This window comes from Lipophrys pholis (assembly GCF_963383615.2).
Source record: "Lipophrys pholis genome assembly, chromosome: 20".
NCBI lineage: Eukaryota > Metazoa > Chordata > Actinopteri > Blenniiformes > Blenniidae > Lipophrys > Lipophrys pholis.
Genome location: NC_137648.1, coordinates 5614922 through 5626686, shown reverse-complemented (window position 1 = coordinate 5626686; position 11765 = coordinate 5614922).

Below are 11765 nucleotides of genomic sequence, written 5' to 3'. Positions count from 1 at the left end.
GGTGAGGTTTCAGTAACAGAAAAGAACAGCAACCAACAGAACATTATTTAACCTAAACACTGAAACATGAAGGAATTCAAGCAATCATGACCGATGATGGAAGCAGCGGTGTGGTGGATCAATAACCTTGTAATCCACTGGTTTCCATGGTGACAAATGTGACGTTGGTGAAAATGTTGCTCCCTAGAAGAAGTTTCTAAAAAGTTCAGCGAGCATGAAGGAGTCTTTTGTCTGCATCTGAGGAAATTTCAGACCGTTTTCAACAACATCTTGCATTTGGCAGTTTTAACACCAATCCAATAAAAAGTAAAACGACTGAGATGATTGAAATATTTTCAGGAACGGGTTCAAACAAGTATGTTAATGGAATAGTTTTGAATATAAATAAATGTGAGTTCATGACAAATGCAAATCATTGCAGACCAACCGTTTAATGAAAATACATATTTTATTTCATAGTTCTACTACTTATAATACGTGGATCTTTTTTCCAGATAAATAAATACTGTTGGTAAAATTGCAGTCTTTTCAATAAATCCCCAAATAAACAACAAACATTAAAAATGTAATAAAAATGCTGCAGTCCATATAAGGTGATTGTAATACAAAGACTTACGTTGGGTTGTTCTGCTTCTTTAATTTTCTAGATCCTCAAAAATAAAGAACCCTGCAGCGGGTTTATAAGCTGGAAGCCACTAAAGTGTCCAAACACTGAGGGGGGAGACGTTCAGATATTAAAGCATAATCATCAGGGACACTGAATATCATTCAAAGCAGAACTTTTTTCCACTGTCATTTAATATAGAAGTTCTACATGAGACTTTACACTTGAAATGGAGTTTTTGAAGCCGTAACAAACTCAACAGCTCGTTTTTCCTCTGGAAGTGTTTTGTACTTCACTGAGCTTGACTGATGCTTGAGCAGAGCCATTTGTACATTTTCAAACTGAATGAAAAGTGACTGTGACAAAGAGAAATTACAGAAAGTGTTCTTTTCCACCATTTTCCACCAAATGAAATTCATTTTGAAGACACTTTTAATCCATGTTTAGCCTCCTTAACAAGAGAATAACTAGAAAGGACACTTCAGAATCTTTGTTCGGACGCTGAAAGAAAAAAAATAGATTCTGATTAAAATGTGGAGCTCCACCTTTGTATCCTGTCTCTCTCAGGTGTGAGTATTTTTGGTTTTGAGATCTGGGCTTGGTCTCTCTCCAATCACCGTGGTGGTCCAGCATTTTCCTACGACGAAGTACGGTTGAGAGTAATGGAGCCATTTAGCAGTAATATCGCTTAATGGAAACAGCCTAATTACAACCACAAATAACCACAAGCCATCACAAAGGATTAAATATCCAATAGCAGAAAAAGGGGCGGGTATAAATTTTTCCAAATGATGAAAAAGTGAAACATCTGCAGTTCTGAGCAGGTTGAAAAAAAAAAAAAGAAAGAAGTCTCTCCAGAGGCTCGGAGGGGGGAGAGAGAGAGAAAAATGCTTTGTCACTTTAGATTTCACAGCACCAGTTTGAGCTACAGTGCAGCCGGTTTGGATTTCAAAGCCCTCTAGTTATAGGGAGAAAACAAACACAAATATTTGTTTTGTGGTTTATTGTGTTTTAATATGGCAGCAAGACGAGACGCAAATTGGAAGCAGGGAAATGTAGGATGCAGCTGCTGAAATCAGCGTCGAGGATCAGTCTCTCCCAACAATCAGGGATGGGCTATGACTTAATCCTCCTTTGAGGAAGATTTGGGATTTTGATGACTGACCAGTTTGATTATTTACTTTTAATCTCCTGATTACTCGGATACCGATTTCATAGGAAATATGAGCTTCTTTTCTTTTCCAATTGTCTTGCTTGACTTCATCCTTTGTTTTCAGTTGATCTATCGATACCCGTCAGATGATCTAAGACATATAAACCTCTGCCAAGACTGCAAGGGTTTAACCCTTTTTTTGCACAACTGACCATATTTGCCAAGTGGCATATTTCTTCTTGTTTATTTCAAACTCACACTGGGTCACAGAACACAGGAGGGTAACGAGTGTGTTAAACGTTGAGATGGGAGCTTCCGGTATTCTAGTGTTTGTGAGTGTTCCAGAGTCTGTGAAGGGTTGTAGAATCTGTCAAGTGACGGTAGTTTTAGAAATTGTTAAAAAAGTTCTCGAATTTGTCAAGAGTTGCCAAACCTATTGACACTTCTGGTGTCTGTCAAAAGTTGGAGAATCTGTTGAGATTCCTACAATGTCTCAAGAATCCCAGCATATCTCAAGAGTTCTAGAATTTATCACAATTTTTAGACATTTTCATTAGTTTGAACATTTTCAGAAAGTCTTCACAATCATTTTTTTTTTTTTTAATTTCAATCAGTGTCCCATAAAGAGTTAAAGTCTAAGAATATCCTACCAAACGATTAATTCCTTCTTTTCACTTTGAAGATGGCTTTAAATCATGTCTAAAGAGAAAGCCCTGCCCAAATGCATATGGTTATTAATAGCGCGCATGCTTGATGGCAGGCCAATGTAAATGCCAGGTATAGTGAAATGAGGCCACCGGGGGACTGCTGATTGTGAGTGATGGCCTGTGATCATCACTCATCACCAGCCGTTACACCCCTGTCGCTGCTGTTGGTCAGTTCCACTTGCTGCTAAAATTGAATCTCAAGTCGTGTCCTATTTTGGATTCGGGAACAGGTGATGTGCTTGGCCCAACATGGTCCCTCGCCTCCGCACCCCCCCCCCCCCCCCCCCCCCCCCCCCCCCCCCCCCCCCCCCCCAGGGCTGTTAGCTGATGCAACGACAGCATAGTTTTCTAAGAAAAGGAGCAGAGGCAGAGTGGGTCCGCTGTTCCTACCGAACAGATCGATATGCGACTTACAAAGCCTAAACGCTGGGACAGCTTGGCACCTGTGGTTTTGTGTATTTAACATGGGGGGGGGGGGGGGGGGGGGAATACATATTTCACATGAGCATCTCAATAAAAGACATCCGTCTCTGATTATGTTTAGTGAAATAAATCCCCGTTGGACAGCTCGTGGTAATCAATCTCGCACTGTTTAATTTGCTTTCAGCTAGCGTAGCACAAAGCTGTCTGTCTCGCTTTGTTGGCCTTTGTTGACAAACGCTTCACTGACTTGAACATATCCACTCAAATTAGGCAAATCCTCCCCCCTCCTCCTCCGCCGATGTGCTGCGAGCAGAGTTGCACTCGCAATATAAAAAAAAAAAAAAATAGTTAGCAAGGTCAATGAATGATTCACTCACATCGTTTTGCAGCACTGTCAGTTCTAGGTTGCGCTCGGCTCTATATAGAGGACAAACAGCAACACGCCGTGTCTTTGTCAGCACACCTGGACTTTGCTGTGCTCCGCACCTGCCCGCCTACCTTCAGTGTAGACTTCTCCCGACTCGCCATTTACATGCAGGTCAAATCCTATTCAAATATCTCCATCCAAACAGGGGAGCAGTTCAAAACAGGCACCCTGAGTTCACTTGTGATCATGCGCCAATTTGAATGAGGTCTCCGGCTGCTCACGAATTAGAATAACCAAAGTGACACTGCAGAGAAAAATGTCTTTACATATCAAATCTCACACATATGAAATCTGTTTCTGGCAACTCTAAATGTACATAATTGTCTTCTTACTCATAGCAAGAGTGGGATTGAGGAAAATAATGTTGTACAGCTATGACAGAGGACTTGTTGTTCGCCTGGCATGCCACCTAGAACTTTCCTACAATCTTAGTTATTTCTACCATGTGGATGATTACAGGCAGAGCAATAGATATGCAAGGGCAAATTATACTCCAATCCGGGATGCTTAAATCCGAATGCCAGTATGCTTAACTACAAAGGCCACGCTAAAGAAGTGCATGAATCATAAGAGAAGCGGGGAAATAAGAGCAAGACAACATGCGGCCAAAAGTTCCACATCCTTGGTTTCAGGGTTACAGAGTGTTTTGTAGATGGAATATTAGTGTACTGTTGATTATTTTGTGTGTTTATGTGAATCCAAACAGTTGCCAGGTAAACAGCCTGCACAATGCCAAAAGAATTACATCCTGGGGGCTAACCTCCCCTCATGCTGCAGCTTCATTTTGAAGAAATTGGCTGTTTATATTAACCACAATGAAGACGTCCTGGTACAGTGGCTGCTCTTTCTGTGAAAGTGATCACATCTTTATGGCTCCCGTCACTGCTCTTTACAGATCTGTTTCCCAGAGGTATTTGATGAGGAGACCCAAAGCAGGAGGAAGTGTGGGTCTGCAGCCCGCGTGTTAACAATGGCTCCCCTCAGACCCCCCCCCCCCCCGGCCCAGGCCCAGCCAGTCATGAAACACCATGGAGATGTTATTGACCTCAAGGTTAACTCTCCTCAGGTAAGCCCGGGAGATAATGGACAAAGAGCAGTTCTTTTACAGGTGGAGTGACACGGCATATCCGCGCTGCGCAACTCCTCTCGCATTGACAGATTTTCTAATTCACTGCAGATTCCCATAAAACTGGGTGGCCAAGGCCAGCTCTGCCCAACAGAGGGCCCATTCATGCTGGGTGGGATAAGGGGCTTGGCCAAATTAACCTGGATTAATTTAAAAGAGCAAAGGGTCCTCACATCCGAATAAAATGAAGATCAATAAATTAAATGTCCGGGTCAGGATGTCAAGTTGTAGCGATGATCGACTTGCATAGAGAAAGTTACGTCCTTTGGCTCCGACTGGGCTCCGAAGCAGGAAAAAAAAAAAAAAATGGCAGAGCGATCCTTAATTACTTTATTCCAAGGAAGAGAAGTGCTTCCATGCGTCTCTCTTTACATGCTAGAGTTGCGCTCTTATAAACACACTCATGTCAGAAAAGAATGCTCATTACTTCTCTCATTTGGCTCTGGAATTAGTTACTGCAACAAAAACAAAAGTCATCAAAGAAAACCTCTCAGACATTTTCAAACATGTTTGTATTCCACTCTAAGAATTATTATTTACAATGTGATTTACATCTTCACGGGGTTTTCCTGTATTTTGTCTTTTTTTTCTTCTAGTTATCGATGGATTGCTCACCTCTCCTCGACATATCAAATAATGATCTCGGCCTGATGTGTTTGTCTTTAAGTTCTCAACTGAAAATGTGTGCAAAAATGCGACTTTGAAGAAAAGCTGGCTCGTAGAGCCGACCATGGCTCTGCGGTGGAGCGACGAGACCTAAACCTGAACCACATCATGTCATTCACTACATAATCAATTATCCAGGAAGGACAGCCTTGTAAGGAGGCCATCTCATCATGCAGCCATTAATATCTTAACAGTGTCTGCCTGGAGATGACATATAGGACAATGGAAAGAGGAACTAAGAAATGACCAAGCGGCCCAAGACCAAGCTGTTAGCAGATTAAAGTGACTTAAGGATGCAGCGACCCAAATTCTCCATGACAAAAGCTATGGCAGGTGAAACAGAGATTTGGTGTGGGTCATTTACAAGGTGGAATGTATCTTTCAGTAGAAGACCATTTATATAAGACCCACACAGCTAATTGTAATGCCAATATTTACATTTATTTCTGTGTTTTTTTTATTGGATTTCTATATAGCAGGGGTGTCAAACACATTTTAGGTCAGGGGCCACATGCAGCACAATTTCAATTCAACACAGCCCAGTCTCAGAGTTGTGTGATGTGTTAAGAATTTAAATTTTTTTTAAATCCATTTATTTAAAATTTTTACTATTTGCTCACTGCTTTGGAGGGACGGATTGAAGCCTCTCGCAGGCCAGTTTTGGCCCCCGATCCTTATGTTTCACACGCCTGCTATATTGGCTATTTTGTATTTGTATTGAAGGAAGTGGCAATTTTAGAAGAAAGTGAGGCTCAGCTTACATTGTTTTCCAGATAGAGGGAAAAGCAACGTCTTGCTATACGATTCAACTGGTGAAGAAATGTCCATTAAAGATGCATGTGGATTCCATGAATTACATCAGGAGGAGAGACGACTGGCCTCAGTCTGTTTCTTAGTTTATTTCTAAGATTTCCCAGCATGATGTTGTCCATGTTTGTTTGTTTTGGAACTGAGTGTTTTAAAGTTAGAGCACCATAAAAAAAAATAAAAATAAACAAGGTCATATCTAAATCTACCATGCATATGACACTTGCGGACAATAATATGCAATGACAACTTTAAAGTTTAATGTTCAGGATTCTCAATATTGTACCACAATATAGCTCTTGACCAACAGGAAGAACATCTCAAGTTCATGTCTAGTTGGGAGAGTTTCTTTGTTTGTTTTTCCTGTGCATTTATGTACATTGGATGAATTGGATAAAGCAGTGTAGAATAAGGATGAATATATTCTTAGTGGTAGTTGAAACCGGCAGCTTTGCACATGTAAAGGCATGTGTGGTTTAATGTCAAATGTGTGTCTAATGCTCAGTGCATTAACTAATCTGATGTTTGCAAAGTAATAAAGTCAAAACCTTTCTTGTTTTTCTTCCTGCAAGTCTGTTAAGAAACGTACATCCATTTCTCCTCCTCATCTATGAGCAGCACAATGACCACAATGGCTTCCTGAATGAAAGACCCAAGCTTTCCTTTCCAAGGCAGGCTTCACAAATATGCCAGCAGGATACTTCCTCAGATTAGTAGGACTGTTTACACAGTCCCCTGGTAATCTGGGCCACAGGGGACATACCTGTACTGTGTCAGAGGCTGAGCTAGAGTTACACAGTGGGACCAACCAGCCACAGCGGCCCACACCAGAATAAGATCCAGAGGGTCCGGCGGGACTGGCCCGGCTCCAAAGGGGGTTGGCAATGGGTTCGACTTGCCTCGTCTCCCCCTGCCAGACAAGGGGAGGAGTGGAGGGCTTTTGTGTGTGTGTGTGTGTGTGTGTGTGTGTGTGTGTGTGTGTGTGTGTGTGTGTGTGTGTGTGTGTGTGTGCGTGTGTGCGTGTGTTTGTGTGTAAATGTGAGTGTGTGCTTGCATGCAGTTGTGTAAGGTGGTGGCCGGAGGGGTACATGGACTACCACCTCGACATCCTTCCTTCCTGCTCTTGTTTTTTAGGACATACTTTAGTAATTAGCTTGTCCGCAGGTTCATAAGCAATCCTGGCAAACACACATGCAGGGCACACAAAGAGGAAGCTTTCCATCGGGTGAGGGGGCAAAAAAAATGTAACCATGCCTTATGGGCCGGGACAATGACGGCACACAGACAGGAGAATACTGGTGTTATTGTGCACTGAGGGGAGGGCGGTTTTAATGGAGCCTAAAGCTGATGGGAAGATAATGGGAGAGAGAGTTGTCCTGTTTGAACTGCATGTATTATAATCAAGCATGCGCACACAAATACAAACACACAATTGTGTGCTCGTGCGCCCTACGTACACGTGTGCGAGAGCGTTATCGCCGGACGGTGCCCTTTCTTCCAGGTGCTCCTGTCGCTTCATCCTTCAGCTGCTTCTCTCTCCAAACAGATGTCCAGAGACAAAAGACGGGGATGATCACCAGCTGTCCACACTCAAAAACACACAAGACAGCATTTTCACTCGCGCACTTTCAGAACTCGCAGTTTGGGATAAACGCAGGGGAAGATGTTGTGTCTCTCGTCTTCAGTGTGAACACCATCGGAGATTACGCCTCGTGAAAATGCTGCTGCATATATACAGAGGTGGCAACCAAGAAAGGACTTCTAACACTTTGTATTAGTTTCTTTCCTCAATATTTACATGTATTTTTTGATGACTATTCAAGTTTCCGCTCCACATTTGAAGACTACTTAATTCATTCAAACTGGATCATTGCTTGTTTTAACCTCAATGGAGACGATTCAGAGCAACAGTGGAAAGGTCAAAACCGCTGATGGTAACAGTGATCAATACTGAAAACGATTAATCCGACGTTTAAACTGATATCGTCAAGACTTTCAGTGTCCATTTCAAAAGGATATGTCCTTCCAAATCTTGTTTTATGTACGTTTTGTCATCTTAGATTTGTTTTTTTTACAGTATTTTTATATTGGTGCTGCTCACAAAGGCTGATTGTAACCAACCAAGTTTTGTCGTTTTAATAGCAATGAAAATAAGGTTTTCTGATTCAGATTCTGAAAGTAAGCTTTTAATTGAATTTTTAGGATTTTTGTTTTGTAGTTTGTTACCTGCTTATATGCTTTAATTTATTTATATATATATATATATATATATATATATATATATATATATATATATATATATATATATAGTTTCTATCTAAAAATGGATACAAGTTGATAATTATTAATATGTTGTACTACACATGTGCATGAAACACACCACTGCCACCATAAATTAAAGGTTTAAGATGATCTCAACATTATGCATGGATAAAGTCAAACATGATTCCTGTTTTTGAAGCTCGGTACATTTGTAAACTCTTATGTGTCTACCAAAGGCATTGGAAGACATGCAACTGCTTTAATCGTCACTTCACACACCTCGGCTTTCCCCCACATTTTCTCTGAATTTGTTCCCATCCGTGTTGTTAAGTTAACCTCAGAATTGAAGCGACAGTTGTACACGCTGTGACTATTTCGGGGAAGACAAAAACAACATTAAAGATGTAACTGAAACAGTTGAGAAAACAGAGGGACATGTCATCATGGAGGGGAGGCTGCTGTTGAATGTGATCTCTGTGACAGGGAGAACTAGTAGCGACAAGGCTGGAAGTGAAGCAGATAACACTGATGACAGAGCAGAAATGGAGCACCAACACATTAAATGTCTAAGAGAAATATGTGAAGCTGTCATCTGAAGCGATGAATATGTTTGGTGGGGGTGTCATTATCCCTCGGGTTATCCCCCGACGCTGATGCCATTTTGAAGCTGGTATTTTTTCAATTTGTTGTGGGATTTAAACTCTGATAGGAGCCGTTACAAAAAAAAAAAGATAATACCACTAAAAAAGGGTTTTGTTTTAATGGTTGTTTTGTCATTTTTTTCTAAATCTGGTTAAAACAAATAGATAACATGTCTAATTTTATTAAATATTCTTACATTTTGAGATACTGTACTTTTTATTAACGTGACATAGATTTATTTGTTTTTTTAAACTGTATGACATATTTCCATTTTTGTGAAATGAATGTTAAATATTTGGACGTTTCACAGAATTAAAATGGAGGAGAAAAAATACTTTTCCTTGTTTCATTTGGCAGTATTTAGTTTCTGTTTAATTATAAGTTATAATTTCTGTGCTTTAATATTTAACTGAAAAATGTGTTTACTAATTTGAAAATACTGTCAACTTAAAACATTGTTAGAATAAAACTTAAAATGATTCACAATTGTGAACACAAAATGATGCAATGAAGATCAAGCAATCTCGCATCCCTCAACCTTTTAGTGCTACACAAAGACATTATCACATCAGGGCTTCAAATTCAAAGACTTTAGTTTTCACAGATCTTGCAAAAAAAAGAAAAGAAAGAAAGAAACTCATCCTCTGGCTCAGTTGCAAACCTGCAACATACATTTGAAATGGTTTGAATGGAGTATTCATAAGGTCAAAATGTGATTTGAAAACTACACGTTCAGATTCTATTCCTACATTGAGACCTTATGTTTTTTCATTAAATACTATGTTTAGGTTAACGATGATTGTGCTTATTTTCATATATATTTTAACAAGTGGCATATTCTTCTATTTTGTTAATTACATATTGCATTTTCACCTATTTAAATGAGAAGTACTCTGTTTTGTTTTCTGAAAAACTCGATGAATAAACTCTGAATGATTTATTGATGAATAACTGTACACACTCAAAGACACTTCTTTTTTATTTCTTTTTTTTTTACGGATCCAGGCTTCAAATCCAGGTTTCCTGAAATGCAAATGTATTGATATTTTGTGTTTCATATTAAAGATTCATACATTCATGTATCGGATTTAATGGACCAAATAGACCGAAACCGAAAACACAAACTCCCAGTTGCAGCTGCAGGGTGAGTTTAGCTGAAACAGGAGAGGTGCACATTGTTCCACTGCGCTGCGAAGATGCACAAACACGTTCCTCATCTTTGACCTCACAAATGTCAACGGCCCCAGTGTGTGTGTGAAGCAACAGTGTCCTTATAAGACAGGGTCACAGGGCTGGTCGCAACCGCCAAAGGATCTCATGAACATAACACTAGAAAACATTGCGTGACAACCAGCCGCACAGGAGCTATTTGAGGGATTCTGCAAAGCATCAACAAATTCTGAATTCAAATGTCAAATGTCAGGAAGCATGGAGCTAAAGAGAGCCTGGACTCCTGAGTGATTATTATACTATTTGTACTTTCATTTTTATTTTCTCCATCTTGTCAAACAGATATGAGCCTCATATCAAGCATTGAATTCTACTGCACTGGAGCAGTTAACCCCAGTTAAAGGAGAGATGAGAGATATATAACAATACCCATAATGACAATGACAATGATAATGACGCCATTATCTCCCCTCATTCTGCAGCTACAGGGTGCGTTCAACAAGCCCGTGAGGCAGAAGGATGATTCTGGAGTAAATCACTTGTGGAAAGGTGAAATGTGGCCAGCACGAGTCGGCCTAATCCATGCCAGACATGAGCAGAACACCAGAGGAGCAGGTGCAAACAATTGAAGCAGCTGTCAGTGAGCTGCCGTGATCTCTTTTGATATCTTAATTGTTAGTCAATCCAAGAGCAATTTTGGCAACATTGCTGTCAGCCCCGGGACTTGCCCCGCTCCACTCCCATCTGTCAGGGGGCTCGCGGGGCTCTGCCGCTGCTCTCGCTCCCTGACCGAAAGCCCCGTGTCTCCTGGATGTGTGTGTCCAGCCCGTCGAGCATCTCCGAGGGAAATCGGGCCTGATTGCTGCCATTTCCGCTCACTTTGGCGGTTCGGGTCGGGGGTGCAGGCTAATGCTGATAATTGCCACGTTTCAAAACTACTGGAATTCGTCGGGGCCTCCCACCCAACTCTGTCCGGCCCCGTCCCGACCCCCTTGTCTGCTCAATATTCCTAAACATAGTGATTAGCATAAGAGCAGAGTGTGTGTCAGTGTTGATTTGGGTCAACACTCTGAGGCTCTCCAGATACCTCTGCTGTGGAGTCGTTAGGACAGAGCTGATCAGGAGCTGCGTGGCCCGGGCTCCACAGATGTTACACCAGGCAATCAGACAGTGAGCAGCACCGCAGAGAACACATGAGCTCATGCAGCTCGCAGCCAAAAGTCACTAAAACGATTGTTCTGATTTACCTCAGTGGCGAAATCAAAGTTGAGTCTTCACGTTTTCACATACACACACACAGACACGCATTCACAGACATCCTACAGGCGTCATTATAAAGAGATAACTCACGGTACAGTGACAGTGACTGACCTACCTCCACCCATTCAAAGTGAGACAAGGACTGACTCTAGGCCCTGCCTGACCCTCCCGGTGATTTATGTGGCCCCAGTAAGCCGGGTCTATTTGAGGGCCCAGCGAGGAATGAAAGTGTTAACAGTGGGTGTTGGGGAAGGTGGGTGCTGAGGGGAGAGTTATGAGTTTTCTCAGCTGAGTGCCCAGCTTTGGGTTTCTGACATTGTTTTCATCCGGGAGTGAGGGAGGGAGAAGGAGCAGGGGTAGTAAAAGAGTAAAAGAGTGTTGGGGGGTGGGGGGGGGGGGGGGGGGGGGGGGGGTGGATGGTGGGGGGGTGGCAGAAGGATGGGAGTGGGGAGGGAAGTCCGTGGAGCCCGCAGGCTTGAACTCCACAGCTGAACCACTGACCCCAACCATCCATCAGT